The 13,490-nt window shown below is 41.5% G+C and overlaps 1 protein-coding gene and 1 pseudogene across 3 annotated transcripts in view; both read right to left on the minus strand.

Annotated features, from left to right (window-relative positions):
- LOC138930065 (glycogen synthase kinase-3 beta-like) overlaps positions 1-7,882 on the minus strand; it is a 242,826-nt pseudogene extending 234,944 nt beyond the window's left edge.
- ARHGAP6 (Rho GTPase activating protein 6) overlaps positions 1-13,490 on the minus strand; it is a 540,556-nt gene that overhangs the window by 512,617 nt on the left and 14,449 nt on the right. The window lies entirely within an intron of this gene.

Here is a 13,490-nt window from a genome sequence, read left to right on the forward strand (position 1 = left end):
ATCAAAACCATGGTGAGATACCACACGTACCCATATTAGAATGGATAAAAATGGAATCCACCAACACCACCAAATGCTGACAAGGATGCAGAAAATCTAGAACTCTCACACACTGCTGGTAGGAATACAAAATGGTACAACAATCCTGGTAGATAGTTTGACAGTTTCTCATAAAGTTAAACACATATTCACCATATGATTCAGCAATCCCCATCCTGGAATTTATCCTAGAGAAATGAAAACTCCTGTTCACACAGAAATCTTTACACAGATGTTTATAGTAGCTCTAGTCATAATCACCCCAAACTGGAAGCCAGCCAAATACTATTTTCCAGGTTAATAGATAAACTATGGTATATCTATACCATGAAATTTACTCCTTGGCAACCAAAAGGTACAAACTATTGATAATGGGTGACAACTATAGGAAAAGTCTATATGACATATTTTGTTTTTTTAAAAACCTTTTTTGATATTTTGTCTTATGTGTAACAAGGACTGCTAAGTCACTTCAGTCGTGTCCAACTCTGTGCGACTCCAGAGACAACAGCCCATCAGGCTGCCCCGTCCCTGGGATTCTCCAGGCAAGAACACTGGAGTGGGCTGCCATTTCCTTCTCCAATGCATGAAAGTGAAAAGTGAAAGGGAAGTCGCTCAGTCGTGTCCGACTCTTTGCGACCCCATGGACTGTGGCCTACCAGGCTCCTCCATCCGTGGGATTTTCCAGGCAGAGTACTGGAGTGGGGTGCCATGGAAATCAAATGATGATATTAGTGCTTAAGGAAGAAGAAAGTATGAATTGAAATGAGAAAAATCTCATTCAGGAAGCTAGTTAGAAGGACTAGATGACAGATGAGGGTCAGTGCCAGGATGGACAGAGAGGAAAAGATAAATATGGCCACTGTGTAGAAAGAGGGATAAGTCTTCCCTTATATGGGGCCATATGAATACAGAATATAAACGAGAAGGAACAGTCAAAAATATTTTCAAGGTTCTAAGGCTACAAAAATGGTTATCATGGAAGAAAACAGGAAAGTTTAGAGAAAAAGCTGGTTGTGATATGTTTATTCATTTAGTTACTGTTCCTTTTCAGGGAGAAAAGATCACTAATTATTTGAACATTTAGAGTTTGAAGTGAGATGGAACCTATAAGGAGAACTATCCTATAGGCAAAAGGAAATATGGGACTAGTATTCAACCAAGGAGGGAAACAATAATTTGCATCTCTAAAGGACAGAAGCGAGAGCTGAAACTAAGACATAATATTAACAAGTGGACAAAATCATGAGAAAACCCATTTCTTCCATTTGAGTGAAATTTTATTTGACAAACATGAATATCCAATTTAATCTACAAATTTCTACCAGGAAAGCACATTACAAACGTCTGTTTTAGTATTGCTCAGTTTTAAAGAAACCATATGTTAGATTTACCTTGCAAGAGATACTTAGTCAGTATCATAGAAAATAATGACATCAACTTTTGTTAACCAAGAGAAATATTTCAAGTTAAAATCAAGCTGAAGGGTAACAAGATCAGTATACTCAAGGAATGCAGTATAAAGGTGTATTCCATTTTTCTCTGCAAAGCACCTCGCAAATCCATACTTTGCTCTTTGGAGATATTAATGTAATTGCTGAGGACGTTGGCCAATGGTATGTTTTTTTAATGGCATTTATTATAAAACAATCTTGGCAAGTGAAAGAAAACAGCACACACTGCTAATATTTTGGTAGAATTATGTGTTTATTCTAGCACTGTTAACAAGAGAGACGTAAGCTCTGGACAAGTACAGAGGAATGCTGCTGATGTAAATGAATATTTATTCAAAGCTCAACTCTTCCAACCCCCTCTGATAGGGGAATGACAAAGAGCATTTTGATCTTGGATTTCTCCCAATCTCACACGCCAACAAATACAGCACCCAAAGAAATGCCTGTTGATGGCCCAGGGAGGCAATAAAGGCAGACAAAGCAGTACCCTGGGAGAGAGCCTCTGATGTGACGGAGAAGAAGGGTGGGAAAATCCAGATTAGAGAGAAAGCATATGGCTGAAGGGCCAATCACATACGTTGGCTGCTAGTGCTGTCACTGTCAGGATGTGGCTTTCTTTAGCCCCTTAGCCACAGTCTATACCCTCAGTACTGGAATCATATGACCACGCTACCATACAGGCAGGACAGGAATATGTGGCTGATTGGTTAAAAAAAAAAATCACTGTTAACAGATACATTATATTTTACTAATGTAGATGAACAGTGACCCTTGGTGTTCAAATTATGTTGCATGTATTCTTGCCATTACCACACTTGAATCATCAGGAAACATCAGACAAACCAAAATTGAGAAACATTCTCCAAAATACCTGGCTGGCACTTTTTTAATGTGGAAAGATCATGAAAGACTGCTTGGAAGAAACTAAGTCGTGCTAACTAAATGGGATCTTGGAATTGGAACTGAAAAAGAACATTAATATGAAAAACAGTGCCATCCACACTACTATTAATATATGCAAAAGAGATAACCAACGAGGGCCTGCTGTATATCACAAGGAACTCTACTCAATATTCTGTATTAACCTATTGCAGAATCTGAAAGAATGAATCTGAAAAAGAAAGAATATATATATGCATATATATATATATGTATAACTGAATCACTATGCTGTACACCTGAAAACAACACAGCATTGTAAATTAACTATACTCTAATGGTGGTTCAGATGGTAAAGAATCTGCCTACAATGCAGGAGACCCAGGTTCAATCCCTGGGTTGGAAAGAGATCCCCTGGAGAAGGGAATGGCTACCCACTCCAGTATTCTTGCCTGGAGAATTTCACAGACAGAGAAGCCTGGCGGGTTTTAGTCCATGGGGTTGAAAAGAGTTGGACACAATTCAGTGACTAACACACTAAAAAGTAAAAAAATGTAAATTAAAAAAAAATTTTTAATAAGTACACACACTGATAATATTTTAGCAGGTATTGCCAAATAACTACGAAGTCTGATACCACTTTATAAGTTGTTTTTTTTTCTTTTTTTGTCAACTTGCTAACTTTGAGAACTGATCATTTTTACCTTTGCCACTTTTACTGGTGAAAAATATGAACCCATTAGACTGACAGATACATACTACTATATATGAGTATAAAAGATGACTAGTAAGAATCTACTGTATAGCACGGGGAACTCTATTCAGTGCTCTGTAATGATCTATATGGGAAAAGAATCTAAAAATGAGTGGATATATATGTATAACTGATTCACTTTGCTGTATAGCAGAAACTAACACAACATTGTAAATCAACTATACTCCAATTAAAAATTATTAAAATAAAAATGACCTCATTAATATTTTAACTCCATTTCTTTAACCAAACAAATGTAAAATAATTTTAGTTAACAAAAGAAAACGGTGAAATCCAAGTAAGTTCTGTATTTCTCTTAAAAGTACCTCAGCTGGCATTTCCAAGACTACTTTGGTAACAAGCCTGTCACCAAGGTGTGTTTTTTAGTTTTCATAAATGCACCATGGTTATATAAGAAATTAATGTTAGGGGAAGCTGGATAAAGGTATACGGGAGCCCTCTGTACTATCTGTGCTGCTGCTGCTGCTGCTGCTAAGTCGCTTCAGTCGTGTCTGACTCTGTGCAACCCCACAGACGGCAGCCCACCAGGCTCTCCTGTCCCTGGGATTCTCCAGGCAAGAGTACTGGAGTGGGGTGCCATCACCTTCTCCGACTATCTGTGCTACTCTCCTGTAAATCTAAAATTATTTCAGGAATTCCTTGGTGGTCCAGTGGTTAGGACTCAATGCTTTCACTGGCAGGGTCCAAGTTTGATCCCTCGTAGGGGAACTAAGATCCCACAAGACACGAGGCGGGTGTCAGGCCAAAAAAATTTTTCAAAATTAAAAGTTAAAAAGATAGTGTGTATTTATTGTTTGTCCTGCTTTTTTTTTTCAATCTTAAAGGCTGCTTGCGTAAAAAATTAACTCATATGCAAAACAATTTAAGAATTCATGACCTACCTTCGAAACATATTATATGATTTTTAGTTTCTGGACACTGCCCTGCTTACTAATTCTTTCATACCTTTGCTCATTCTGTTTCTTCTACTTGCCTTCCTCCCCATCCCTGTTGCCAGACACATTCCTTATTTGAAGACTGACCTCAAATATCATCTTGTTCCTTATTTGAAGAATGACCTGAAATATCATCTCCTCTGGCTTCCTCAGGCAGAGTTTGACTTTCTCTCTTATCCATTCTTAGAGCATCATCTAGAAAACTCTCTTTTATCTCATGTGATAAGATTCTGAATATAGCCTATATGCTGCTGCTGCTGCTGCTAAGTCGCTTCAGTCGTGTCCGACTCTGTGCGACCCCAGAGACGGCAACCCACCAGGCTTCCCTGTCCCTGGGATTCTCCAGGCAAGAACTCTGGAATGGGTTGCCATTTCCTTCTCCAATGCATGAAAGTGGAAAGTGAAAGTGAAGTCGCTCAGTCGTGTCCGACCCTCAGCGACCCCATGGACTGCAGCCTTCCAGGCTCCTCCATCCATGGGATTTTCCAGGCAAGAGTACTGGAGTGGGGTGCCACTGCCTTCTCCAAAAAACAGGCTATCTGGATTCAAATCCTGACCCAATCTCCTACCAGCTGTGTAACTTAGAGCAAATTACTTAATTCTGTGTCTAAACTTCCTTGTCTAGATAACTGGGCTAATAAAAACATCTCATGCAGTTGATATGAGAACTCAGTGAAGTCATGCAAATAAAGTAATTCTAAAAGAGTTTGACTCAAGTAAGCACTCAATAATTGTTAGCCATTATTATTGTTATAACATGTCCCTCTAGATTGAGAACATTCGGAACAAGGACCACATGTTATTTTCTTTTCTGGGTGGAATTCTCGGAGCTGGATTTAAATCCTCCCTTTGCCATTTATTGGCTTCAAACTTCCTAGGATTATTTTGAGGATTTAGTGATCCATTGCTTTTTTTTTAATGCCAAAATTTATCGAATGGAGGTCTGTACACAGGCAAATCTTACTGTGGAAACTAAGACATGAGTAGCTCCCCCACTGCCTCTGCCCTCCAGGGTGGGGACAGGAGGGAGGAGGCCTTAGGGGCAGAGGACAAGAGGGGGAACACAGCCGTAGGAAGGGAAGAGTCCAGGTTGGATGGTGTGAATCGACATTTTAAGAAAAAAACATCTATTCACACCCAGGGGCCAGGGAAGGGAAGAGGAAAGGCACTGCTCTGGTTCCATTCACAAGGGACACAGGAGGGCAGGGAGGTTGAAGGAGGTGGAGACCTGGGGGAGAGGAGGGGGCTGAGGGGTAGAAAGTCCTCATGCCCACCCCTCATCCTCTGTCCTTCCTTCTATTCCCTCCCATCGGTGGGGAGAGGGACTCATTACCTCTGCCCTCTAGTCCAGGGGCCCAGTCAGGGAAGGAGATTGGTGGGCTATGGCCCCCATTCCCAGCCCCCTGAGGGTTCCCAGATGGAAGGGGTAGTTGGTGGTGCCCTCAGGAAGAGCTGGTGAGAAGAGCTGAGGCATCAGTCAACTGTCAAGTCCAGGCTGGTCTGAGCGTTACTTAAAGTTTATGAGGATGGGATGAGGAAGGGAGCACCTGTTGGGGTCCTCAAGTGAGAAGAGATGAGAACAGTGTTGAGAGATGGTTGGACAGTGAGTTGGACAGGACTGAAATTGAAGAAAGGAGAGGACTGAAATTGAAGAAAGGAGAAGTGGGCGGTTGCTGGGGAGCTGGGTTCCAGGACACTGAAGATCATCAAAGAAGATTTGGGCACAGGCTTCCAGTGTGAGCAGGCTACAGTGGAGTGCAATGGCCTCAGGGGCCATTCGATTTGAATACCTTTGTCGAGGGGTGAGCTTTAATCTGGGGGAACTGGAACTCTGTGTAGTTGGGATTCATCTCTCAAATCTCTTCCCACGTTGGTGTTCCCAGCACCTTGATGATCTCTACCAGCTGGTCTACCCCACTGTCCCCAGGGAAGATGGGCTAGCCTAGGAGGAGCTCAGGCAGTAGGCAACCAGCTAACCAGACACACATTAATGAATGAGCTTCCCTTGTGGCTCATCTGGTAAAGAATCTGCCCGCAATGTGGGAGACCTGGGTTCGATCTCTGGGTTGGGAAGATCCCCTGGAGAAGGGAAAGGCTACCCAGTCCAGTATTCTGGCCTGGAGAATTCCATGGACTCTATAGTCCATGGAGTCACAAAGAGTCAGACACAACTGAGTGACTTTCACTTTCAGTGGCTCTGAAGATCAGCTCTGGGGCCCGGTAGTATTGAGAACAGATGTACAAGACATTGGGCTCCCCTCAGACCAACCACTTTGCAGTGCCAAAATCACAGGGCTGGAGGACAGGGGTGACAGGGTCCACCAGCATGTTCTGGGGCTTGATGTATGGGTGACACACACCCTGAGCATGGAGGTAGTCCAAGTTCTGGAAGAGCTGGTACATATACACCTTGACATAGATGATAGCAATGGTCAATTTGGCCTTGGTAAAGTGGCAGACCACCTGGTACACTGTCTCAGGCACATATTCCAGCACCAGATTTAGGTAAACCTCATCTTCCTTCATGGAAAACATGGGGAAACAGTGAAGTCGCTCAGTCATGTCCAACTCTTTGCGACCCCATGGACTGTAGCCCACCAGGCTCCTCTGTCCATGGAATTTTCCAGGCAAGCATCCTGGGTTGCCAGTGGGTTGCCATATCCTTCCTTCTCCAGGAGATCTTCCCAGTCCAGGGATTGAACCCAGATCTCCCGCATTGCAGGCAGATGCTTTACCATCTGAGCCACCAGGGAAGCAGTGACAGACTTAATTTTCTTGGGCTCCAAAATCACTGAAGATGGTGACTGTAGCCAAGAAATTAAAAGATGCTTGCTCCTTGGAAGAAAAGCTATGACAAAGCTAGATAGCATATTAAAAAGCAGAGATCACTTTGCCGACAAAGGTCTGTACAGTCAAAGCTATGGATGGCATCACTGATTCAATGGACATGAGTTTGAGCAAACTCTGGGAGATGGTGAAGGACAGGGAAGCCTGGTGTGCTGTAGTCCATGGGGTCACAAAGAATCGGACATGACTGAGTGACTGAACAACAATGGTTTTCCCAGTAGTCATGTACAGAAGTGAGAGTTGGACCATAAAGAAGGCTGAGTGACCAAGAATTGATGCTTTCAAACTGCTAGTGGAGAAGAGTCTTGAGAGTCCCTTGGGCAGCAAGGAGATCAAACTAGTCAATCTAAAGGAAATCAATTCTGAATATTCATTGGAAGGACTGATACTGAAGCTCCAATACTTTGGTCACCTGTGGTGAATAGCCAACTCACTGGAAAAGATCTTGAAGCTGAGAAAGACTGAGGGCAGGAGGAGAAGGGGGTGATAGAGAATGAGATGGTTGGATGGCATCACTGAATCAATGGACATGAGTTTGAGCAAACTCCAGGAGACAGTGAAGGCCAGGGAAGCCTGGCATGCTTCCATGCAGTCCATGGGGTCGCAAAGAGTCGGACATGACTTAGCAACTGAATAACATCTTTCTTCTCCCTTTTGAAATAGAAAAAGCATCTCAGCCTTGCAATATTGCAGTGATCTAGCTTACACATAATCTGCAGCTCTCAGTTCTTGAACATCTTGTCCTGGAGAAACTTCCTGATGGCCACCAGTTCCCTGGTGTCTGCCAGCCATGCCTGGTACACGACCCCAAATGAGCCACTGCCAATCACTTTGATGTCTCTGTAAGCCAATTCCTGGGAGCACTCTGGGCCTTGGCCTAGAGTGATTACCACTGTGGTCATCTTCCCACTGCTACTGCACTGTGACAACCATGTGTCCTTAGGTGTGCCTCAGAAATTTAATCACAGTGACTTCATCGGTGAGCTGTGTAGGCCTGATGCATTCTGGGAAACGGAGTCAAGTCATTCACTTAGCTTATTGGCTATATGCCCGATCCATTCCTTTTTAAAGCATGTAGTAGGATAACGAGCTCAAGGCAAGCATTCAAAAATATTAATTGTAACAATTATCATTTTGATACAGCCAGAGTTCAACACTTAAGATGTGCTAAATTGTTTGGTAAATGAGTTAATTGGTAAGAATGATTGATAATACTCCAGTAGCTGATATCAATTATCAACTAATGATAACAAAAATTAAATTTCTTCATTTGCCACCTCATGTCTCTAAGCTTTAGAAAGCCTGTTCTAACCCAAGATACTTGTTTGTGTTCCTCTGTGGTTTTTTAAATATAAATTTATTTATTTTAATTGGAGGCTAATTACTTTACAATATTGTATTGGTTTTGCCGTACACTGACATGAATCCGCCATGGCTGTACATGTGTTCCCCATCCTGAATCCCCCTCCCACCTCCCTCCCTATCCCATCCCTCTGGGTCATCCCTGTGTACCAGCCCCGAGCATCCTGTGTCATGCATTGAACCTGGACTGGTGATTCGTTTCACATATGATAATATACATGTTTCAATGCCATTCTCCCAAATCATCCCACCTTCACCCTCTCCCACAGAGTCCAAAAGACTGTTCTATATACTTGTGTCTCTTTTGCTGTCTCGCATACAAGGTTATCATTACCATCTTTCTAAATTCCATATATATGCGTTAGTATACTATATTGGTGTTTTCTTTCTGGCTTACTTCACTCTGTACAATAGGCTCCAGTTTCATCCACCTCATCAGAACTGATTCAAATGTATTCTTTTTAATGGCTGAGTAATACTCCATTGTGTATATGTACCACAGCTTTCTTATCCATTCGTCTGCTGATGGACATCTAGGTTGCTTCCATGTCCTGGCTATTATAAACAGTGCTGCGATGAACATTGGGGTACACGTGTCTCTTTCCATTCTGGTTTCCTCGGTGTGTATGCCCAGCAGTGGGATTGCTGGGTCATATGGCAGTTCTGTTTCCAGTTTTTTAAGGAATCTCCACACTGTTCTCCATAGTGGCTGTACTAGTTTGCATTCCCACCAACAGTGTAAGACGGTTCCCTTTTCTCCACACCCTCTCCAGCGTTTACTGCTTGTAGACTTTTGGATCGCAGCCATTCTGACTGGAGTGAAATGGTACCTCATTGTGGTTTTCATTTGCATTTCTTTAATAATGAGTGATATCGAGCATCTTTTCATGTGTCTGTTAGCCATCTGCATGTCTTCTTTGGAGAAAAGTCTGTTTAGTTCTTTGGCCCATTTTTTGATTGGGTCATTTATTTTTCTGGAATTGAGCTGCAGGAGTTGCTTGTATATTTTTGAGATTAATTCTTTGTCAGTTGCTTCGCTTGCTATTATTTTCTCCCATTCTGAAAGCTGTCTTTTCACCTTGCTTATAGTTTTATTAACATTCAGTCAGTTGGAAGGATCTCAATGGAGTAAGTTCTAAGAACAAGTAGCTTTGCACAATGATACTTTAATAGCCAGTTGGAGGTAAGGGGTATCACAGCTGCAGTTACTGCCTACTAAAGAATATGTGGAAATTCCCTAAGGGCAGCAGATAAATCAATATAATTGCTATTGCTAAGTCATTTCAGTCGTGTCCAACTTTGTGCAACCCCATAGACGGCAGCCCACCAGGCTTCCCTGTCCCTGGGACTCTCCAGGCAAGAACACTGGAGTGGGTTGCCATTTCCTTCTCCAGTGCATGAAAGTGAAAAGTGAAAGTGAAAAGTGAAAGTGAAGCCGCTCAGTCGTGTCCGACCCTCAGCAACCCCCTGGACTGCAGCCTTCCAGGCTCCTCCATCCATGGGATTTTCCAGGCAAGAGTACTGGAGTGGGGTGCCATTGCCTTCTCCGAAATCAATATAATAACTCTTACCTAAAGAACAACTACTACAGGATTGGATGTATAGTCTTAACTTCTTTGTCCCAACTCTGCATAAGAAAGGGCTTATTTTGCCATTTACTCATGGGTGTATGTATATGAAAGTTGACAGGAAACAAATAGCAGTCTTTTGATACAATTTTAATTACTGTACACAAATCTTAAAACCTAATATGTAGAGGAAAAACTGCACTGTAACATAGTTGCCTCAGGTACTGCATATTTTCTTAAGAGTTTAAAAAGCCAAAAATAGTATTGTTGCCTTTTTTTTCCTTTGAAAGTATTATAAGATCCATGTTCACTGCCTATAACAGCATTTAGGAATGAAGCAGATGGAGTAATAAACAATAGACATAGCTGTATGACACTTCATGGCCCATGGGGCCTAAGTGCATTCACCAATTGATTTCACAACCTCCTACAAAGAGAATAGTTGTATTCCCTTTAAAGGTGAAGAAACTAAAATTTGTACCTTGTAAATAGTGGCTCTGGGATTTGACCCCAGGTTTACACACCTCTGAAGTCTATGATTATACTGTCCTTCAGTTAAATAAGATTGTGGTTGACATTCTACTTGCTGCTCCCCATGAGCCTGTGCTAAAATTTTTGAATTTGGCTAGGATTGTGCTGGGAAGTTAGTTCTGTTCAAGCTCACACTGACCTTTGTGCTCCTAGTGATTCATCTCTAGTGAACACTAGGTCGCGTGCAAGAGGTTACGAGGTCCAACCAATTCAGGATAGAAACCAATGGAATAACTTCCCTGGCAGTCCAGTGGTTAATACTTCGCATTCCAGTGCAGAGGGATATGAGTTTGATCCCTGGTCAGAGACCTAAGTCCCCTCATACCTTGCAGCCAAAAAAATCAAAACGTAAAACAGAAGTAATATTGTAACAAATTCAGTAAAGATTTTTTAAAGAAAGAAAAGAAACCAATGGAGACATTCTCCATCTCCCCATATTTTAGCTTGAAACAGATCCAAGAAGGCCACAAGTGATTTTTGCTTCTCCCATCAACAGGTGGAGTCTATTTCCCTAGCCCTTGAATCTGGGCCTGCCCTGTGACTCATGCTGACCAAATACCATGAGATTACCATGCAGTGAGGTAGCCCCAGCTATCTTCTCGGGGAGAGGGGCCACATGGAGGATCACCAATGCACCAGACATATAAGTGTAGACATTCTGAACTTTCCAGGCATCCCAGACACCAACTAAAAGTAGCCAAATGAGTGAGTTCAGCTGATGCCCTGTGGAGCAGAACTGCCCAGCTGAGTTGTGATCATTTAATTCCTGACCCATAGAGTCATATCACTAAGTTGGGGGATTGTTTGTTATACCGAAATAGATAACAGAAACACAGGTAGATGATTCTGAGATGCATTCTGCATGCTTTCCAGTGGTTCTGCTGGAATCGTGGTCATTCCTTTGTTCACAGATGTGAATTTTATGACACAAATTTATAATGGCATTTCATTTTTTCTTCGTCATTCCTGCTTCCCAGGATCACCTCCCAAAGAAGGTGATCATTCACCCAGGTCCTTTCTTTGGTGGAACTCAAACTAAGACACAGAACTTGTGCCCTTCCCACAATTTTTTTCATGAAGTTTTAAAAGTTTTGATTTTTATCAAAATGATTTATCCATGTTCCAATTATACATGGCAACATCCAACCAAACATTTTTATTTCTAAAGCAAGGTGTTATCATGAACTTAAAAGCTGTATGAATAGACATACAGTCAGAAAAATTTCACTAATAGACTGTGGTCTAAAACTCTGCAGAAGTCATTCCAAATAAGAGAAAAAAAATTAATTTTTCTGCCTTGTAAAAAGTTTGCATGTGCTGTGCTGTGATTAGTTGCTCAGTTGTGTCTGACTCCTTGCGACCCCATGGACTGCAGCCAGCCAGGCTCCTCTGTCCATGGGGATTCTCCAGGCAAGAATACTGCCATACCCTCCTCCAGAGAATCTTCCCAACCCAGGGATCAAGCTGGGGTCTCCTGCATTGCCAGCAGATTTTTACCAGCTGAGTTACCAGGGAAGCCTAAAAATATTGCATGGTGGTGGTGGTTTATGTGCTTAGTCGTGTCTGACTCTGCAACCCCATGGACTGTAGCCTGGCAGGCTCCTCTGTCCATGGGATTCTCCAGCCAAGAATACTGGAGTGGGTTGCCATTTCCTTCTCCAGGGGATCTTCCCCATCCAGGAATTGAACCTGGGTCTCCTGCACTGCAGGCAGATTCTTTACTGACTGAGCTATGAATGAAGCCCAAAATATTGCATAGAAACATTTAATTAATAACACAAAAGGAATCTTTGTAAGTATGGTAAGTTAATTTTCTTCTTGACCATTCAACTTTCTTACTCTGAACTCTGAAAGTAAAAGTTCTTACTTTGAACTTTTAAAAAATTACTTTTTTAAATGATTTTAGATTCCAGTGAATATTTACATAAGTTATATCTTCCATATCTTTATATAAATTAGAAATGATACTTTATGGGATCAGTAAAATACATAGCATTATTTAAACATTTCCTACAAAAGGGATATTTCTAGATGAGGAAAGACTAGACAATCGTGACATATTGATTCTTCTGTATCTAGCTTCCATCCCTCTCCCCTGGGAAAAAATGAAACTCTGAATAATACTGGAAAGAGAAATAAACTATTTCACTTTCTAAAAAATATCTTGTCACTCTGAATAACCTTTTTCAGTTATAAGAACCCTGAACAAGAACCTAAATATCTGATCATCTGCATAGCACTTTTTACTGATCTTCAAAAGGGCACCCTCAGTGAAAAAGTAATTTATTTCCAATTTAATCATAAATTAAAGGATTAAAATGTTGTCATTGCAGCAACATTTCATGACTGAGTTCATGACTCTGAGCTTCTGAAGTTAGCCTGGGACTCACATCACACTTCATGACATTCAAGGCTGCTTACTATTTCCATATCACCTTTCACTTTTATTTTATTGGCGTTTTGACAAACACGTTCTGACCACACGATTTTTTGACAATATATTTCCATTAGAAGCCAGATTCAACATGCCTCTTTGGGAGCATGCTGAAAGACCCAGAGCCACCCTCTGTGATACAATATGAAACGTGCACCTGTCTTTGAGTTGTTTTATAAATCATCAAAGGAAGAAACCTGACTCACTGGGTTAGCAGCAAGAACCTAGAGACAAAAAGTTCCAATCCTGGATTTCTCTAAGCAATTTGCCAGATACCTTCAGGTCAATAGTTTAATTTTCATGTAACCAGTTCTTCAATTCTGGTTTTATATATCCATGATTTTTCTCTGTCAAAGAGAAAATATGACCAAACTTTGTGTTGATGCTCAGAAGCTTTCATAAGCTTTCATAACAGATGCTTTCATAAGCGAACCTATACTTCCTTACTGACAATGATAATGCAATATTTGTGATAATCTGTATGAGGGGAGAGGCAGAATTCATTTGTAGCATGATAAAAGTCCTAGGGAGGCTTGTTTTGAACACAATTCCAGGAAGAATTAACCATGTCTATGATAATCTAAAGGCAGAACTCTGAAGGTCTCTGTTGGGGCAGGGCCAGTGCTGGGCCTGGAGATGTCGTAGATAGGATTTAAGCACCACAGG

This window comes from Ovis canadensis, chromosome X (assembly GCF_042477335.2).
Source record: "Ovis canadensis isolate MfBH-ARS-UI-01 breed Bighorn chromosome X, ARS-UI_OviCan_v2, whole genome shotgun sequence".
In the NCBI taxonomy this organism is placed as follows: Eukaryota; Metazoa; Chordata; class Mammalia; order Artiodactyla; family Bovidae; genus Ovis; species Ovis canadensis.